We start from the raw sequence: 5,690 nt of genomic DNA on the forward strand, positions 1-5,690 counted from the left end.
GCAGGTGTGAACCCTGCCGAGTACAAAATGAGAAGTGTCGTCGAAAAGAAAGGGAGTTTGCTCCTCCGCTTCTTCTTTAAGATTCAAATCAGTGGAGGGGGAAAAATATTTCACTCAAATTGGGACTGGTGGGAATGTGCAACCCACTGCCTGTTCGGGTGGAGCAAGCCGATACCCGCAGAGCTTCTTTTGAGGCTATGAGCAAAGTGTTTGGAAATGAGACTAGAACAGTGAGGTGCTTGAAATCGTGATCGAAATGAAGCAGGCACCTGAGGACAAGGGTGTTTCCTTTGCTAGTGAAAGATACTGCTTCACCAAGTTGGGCCTGTGGAAGGGAATCAGTGACGGTGATTATCTTTGGTTGTTCACCTTGTGAATGAACCCATTGCTGCGCATGTCCGTGTTAACGTCAGAACTCTGCAGCATGGTGGCGTGAGATACGCACAGGGCCGGGGCGCAATGGTTGATGCATCTGACTCCAACACCCTGTTTGAAATGCAGCTCACAGCTTCTTCACACACCCCAATTAATCTTTCTCATTGTCCTGTAGCCGGCATACGGTTTGAATTCCCGATCTGCGGGAATGAGAATCCTTTCACTGTCTCGCGTCAGTAAATGTCCCTGAGAACATCGGAGTCAACTCACAGCGCAGTCAGATGAGGGGAAGCTGAAATAGCCCCACATGCTCCTCACGGGCACATTTTATTCTCCCCAACTCAACGCCTCAACCAGTGCGGCTCCTGGGAGTGGAAAAGAAACAATCACCAAAACCCAGTCTAAGCTCTGTGAATCTTCAGAAAATCAGCAAACGTTCATTCCTTCGGATTTTCTATCCTGGGCTGAAAGGGATGGGTTTTGTCACTCTTTTGTAGGACATTGCAAGTGGATGTTTTGCAAAAAAGCACCACAATGCAATCTGATTAATCAGGACCTGGATGTTTTCGGTCTTTGAATGGAAGTGTTGTGCTCCAAAACTTTGTTGTTCCCAGTTTATAATACTTATCTTCCCAGTCCCCTGTATCACTTGTCGAAAATGTTTAATTTGTGTCTTGTAATCCTTTCACTGTCTGCTAATGAGGATAGTGTTTCCATGTTTTACCTAAATTATCTTGGCCTTGCATACCTCAAGCCTCAAGCTCATTTCACGAGAAACCTTCTCCAGTTCAAAAGCCAACTGTTAATGATGGCTCTGTTTCTTGTCACGTGTCCAATTTCAGATCGATGTTTTTAATGTCCCTTATACTCATTCAGATCCAGGTTTCGCTCACAGGGCTAGAACAGAACTGTCACCAAATACATTTACCAATCTACGTTCATCCTATCGATTGTATTCGCATCATCAACACTTCTCATCAAAATAACTCGAGAGACTTTCATCATAATTTTCTGTGAACAGTTCTACATTAGCTTTGCTGAATGAACCCCAAATTTCTTGAATTGGCTCCTTATTTTCGGCCCTGATTATTAATCTCTCTACGCATGGGAATGGATCCTTCCCAACCGCTCTATCTCTCATCAATGTGTTTAGTTCAATTCGATCTCCCATCAGCCTCCTCTGTCCTGATCAAATCCAGGGGAACCGGAAACGTTGGGGCTTTTGCGCGGACAGGACAAGCCCAATACTCACCTTTCCTGTTGGAACTATTCCATGAGAAAGTTTAGACCACAACTTTGGGCGTGTAGTTGTGGCCGAACAGTTAAGGTGTTGGCGTAGAGATCCTTTGGGGCTCCCCCGCCCAGGGTGGTAACCTGCTGGCTATGCTTTCTTCGCTGGCGATTTTAAATGACTTCCTGTTGGTGGAATTATCGCTCAAACTTCATAAAACCCGTCTCAATAAAGACCCGTTTTCTCATGTCTGGGAATTGATTGCCATGCAGGAAACTCGGGTTCTGAACAAACAACGTACCAGACTCACAACGTCAGCTCTGTTTCCCTTTCCACAGATGCTGCTCGACCCGTTGGCTTTCTGCAGTATTCTCTGTGTTTATTAGGCACAAGTGCTGCTTTTCATTCAAGAACTTCAATCCCTGTCCTCTGGTAACTGACTCTGGTCAGTGGCAATTGGTTCTTCTGATCATTAAACTGCCCATTCCCACCGCTTCTTCCTCCATCGTGACCAACAGCCCCAGGAAATCTCCAGTTTTCCTTCTTTGCTCCAAAGCGAACATTCTCCACCTTGGGAATGTCTCCCCAAAATGGAAATTCCTCATCCCTGGACATGAGGCAAGGCGTACAATTGGAAGAGATTTTGGCAAAATATTGTCAGTTAGGAAATGGAAAAATGTTCAAATGTTCATGAAGCAACACAGAAATCCCAGTCTCCAGCTTTGTGAACCTTTAGAAACACTTTGCGAAGCGGATTTCGAGGAGAATGAAAGATGACCGGTCCGATTGAGCAGAGACAGTCCAGACACCGTCCCCTTGTTGACGAGGCCGGGAGGTTGACTCTGATGTTCTTGGCACATGAACTGATCTGAGACAATGAAAGAATTGTCGTTCCTGCACATCATGAATTCAAACCCCTTCTCCCCTGCGAGCCAACGAGAGAACTCGGGAACAGGCAAAACACTGAAAGGCTGGAAGGGCGACGGCCCCGGAGTAAGAAAGCTAGTTCCTCGTGACATGGATGTGTCTGCAGACTGTCCCCGGTATCTCCACAAGAGATCTCCCAGGCTTGATTATGGAAAAGTAAAACTGATAGACGACAATTGTAATTCTCGGCGGGGAGGCTGAATTATAAAATCACCAGGCGATGGTGCAGCCCAAGTCAGCGCCTGTCTCTGTGGCGCAATTGGTCAGCGCGTTCGGCTGTTAACCGCGAGGTTGGTGGTTCGAGCCCACCCAGGGGCGGTGTGTTCGCTGCCCTTCTTTGGCTTCGAAGCTGTGCGCTTTTAATGGCGTCAGGAAAATTTTCCCCAAACGGAAATCTTCTCCACAAAGGGGTTTCTGAATTGAATTGATGTCTAACGGAAGGGACTGCGTTTGCTGAGAAGACGAGACCAAAAGAGAAACTAGGCAGGTTTGACAGTACCTGTCGGTGAAAACACAATTTTGAAATGTTGCCTCTGATTCTCTTTCCACAGATGTTGCCTGACCTGCTGAGTTCCTCCTGCAATTTCTAACTGAAAGTTCATTTCATCTTTTGGGGTGAAACACCGAAATATCTGCAAACACCATGTGCCGATATTTAACCCTTTCGAATCACTGTGAAGTGATTGGATTCAAACAAACTCTGCGATGATTCACTCTTTCTCAGCTCCATAGGCAGACAGGCCTGGGAAGTCAAGCTGTCAGTGTGGTTCTGTATTCGTGGGCCGAGTGGTTAATGCGATGTACATGAAATCCATTGCGGTTTCCCCTCGCAGGTGTGAACCCTGCCGAGTACAAAATGAGAAATGTCGTCGAAAAGAAAGGGAGCTTGCTCCCCGGCTTCTTCTTTAAGATTCAAATCAGTGGAGGGGGAAAAATATTTCACTCAAATTGGGACTGGTGGGAATCTGCAACCCACTGCCTGTTCGGGTGGAACAAGCAGATACCCGCAGAGCTTCTTTTGAGGCTATGAGCAAAGTGTTTGGAAATGAGACTAGAACAGTGAGGTGCTTGAAATCGTGATCGAAATGAAGCAGGCACCTGAGGACAAGGGTGTTTCCTTTGCCAGTGAAAGATACTGCTTCACCAAGTTGGGCCTGTGGAAGGGAATCAGTGACGGTGATTATCTTTGGTTGTTCACCTTGTGAATGAACCCATTGCTGCGCATGTCCGTGTTAACGTCAGAACTCTGCAGCATGGTGGCGTGAGATACGCACAGGGCCGGGGCGCAATGGATGATGCATCTGACTCCACCTACCTGTTTGAAATGCAGCTCACAGCTTGTTCACACACCCCAATTAATCTTTCTCATTGTCCTGTAGCCGGCGTACGGTTTGAATTCCCGATCTGCGGGAATGAGAATCCTTTCACTGTCTCGCGTCAGTAAATGTCCCTGAGAACATCTGAGTCAACTCACAGCGCAGTCATATGAGGGGAAGCTGAAATAGCCCCACATGCTGCTCACGGGCACATTTTATTCTCCCCAACTCAACGCCTCAAACACTGCGGCTCCTGGGAGTGGAAAAGAAACAATCACCAAAACCCAGTCCAAGCTCTGTGAATCTTCAGAAAATCAGCAAACGTTCATCCCTTCGGATTTTCTATCCTGGGCTGACAGGGATGGGTTTTGTCACTCTTTTCTAGGACATTGCAAGTGGATGTTTTGCAAAAATGCACTACAATGCAATCTGATTAATCAGGACCTGGATGTTTTCGGTCTTTGAATGTATGTGTTGTGCTCCAGAACTTTGCTGTTCACAGTTTATAATACTTATCTTCCCAGTCCCCTGTATCACTTGTCGAAAATGTTTAATTTGTGTCTTGTAATCCTTTCACTGTCTGCTAATGAGGATAGCGTTTCCGTGTTTTACCTAAATTATCTTGACCTTGCATACCTCAAGCCTCAAGCGAATTTCACGAGAAACCTTCTCCAGTTCAAAAGCCAACTGTTCATGATGGCTCTGTTTCTTGTCACGTGTCCAATTTCAGATCGATGTTGTTAATGTCCCTTCTACTCCTTCAGATCCAGGTTTCGCTCACAGGGCTAGAACAGAACTGTCACCAAATACATTTACCAATCTACGTTCATCCTATCGATTGTATTAGCATCATCAACACTTCTCATCAAAATAACTCGAGAGACTTTCATCACAATTTTCTGTGAACAGTCATACATTAGCTTTGCTGAATGAACCCCAAATTTCTTGAAGTGGCTCCTTATTTTCGGCCCTGATTATTAATCTCTCTGCGCATGGGAATGGATCCTTCCCAGCCGCTCTATCTCTCATCAATGTGTGTAGTTCAATTCGATCTCCCATCAGCCTCCTCTGTCCTGATCAAATCCAGGGCAACAGGAACCGTTGGGGCTATGGCGCGGACAGGACAATCCCAATACTCACCGTTCCTGTTAGAACTATTCCATGAGAAAGTTTAGACCACAACTTTGGGCGTGTAGTTGTGGCCGAACACTTAAGGTGTTGGCGTAGAGATCCTTTGGGGCTCCCCGCCCAGGGTGGTAACCTGCTGGCTATGATTTCTTCGCTGGCGATTTTAAATGACTTCCTGTTGGTTGCATTATCGCTCAAACTTCACAAAACCCGTCTCAATAAAGACCCGTTTTCTCATGTCTGGGAATTGATTGCCATGCAGGAAACTCGGGTTCTGAACAAACAACGTACCAGACTCACAACGTCAGCTCTGTTTCCCTTTCCACAGATGCTGCTCGACCCGTTGGCTTTCTGCAGTATTCTCTGTGTTTATTAGGCACAAGTGCTGCTTTTCATTCAAGAACTTCAATCCCTGTCCTCTGGTAACTGACTCTGGTCAGTGGCAATTGGTTCTTCTGATCATTAAACTGCCCATTCCCACCGCTTCTTCTCCCATCATGACCAACAGAGCCAGGAAATCTCCAGTTATCCTTCTTTGCTCCAAAGCGAACATTCTCCACCTTGGGAATGTCTCCCCAAAATGGAAATTCCTCATCCCTGGACATGAGGCAAGGCGTACAATTGGGAAGAAATTTTGGCAAAATATTGTCAGTTAGGAAATGGAAAAATGTTCAAATGTTCATGAAGCAACACAGAAATCCCAGTCTCCAGCT

At 46.2% G+C, this 5,690-nt stretch overlaps 1 non-coding gene across 1 annotated transcript; it reads left to right on the forward strand.

The window, feature by feature from the left end:
- The first annotated feature begins 2,777 nt into the window (after nt 1-2,777).
- Nucleotides 2,778-2,851, forward strand: trnan-guu (transfer RNA asparagine (anticodon GUU)). The gene has a single exon. It is a non-coding gene; the product is annotated as a tRNA-Asn (tRNA).
- Nucleotides 2,852-5,690: the final 2,839 nt, after the last annotated feature.

This window comes from Chiloscyllium punctatum, chromosome 36 (assembly GCF_047496795.1).
Source record: "Chiloscyllium punctatum isolate Juve2018m chromosome 36, sChiPun1.3, whole genome shotgun sequence".
Classification (NCBI taxonomy): Eukaryota; Metazoa; Chordata; class Chondrichthyes; order Orectolobiformes; family Hemiscylliidae; genus Chiloscyllium; species Chiloscyllium punctatum.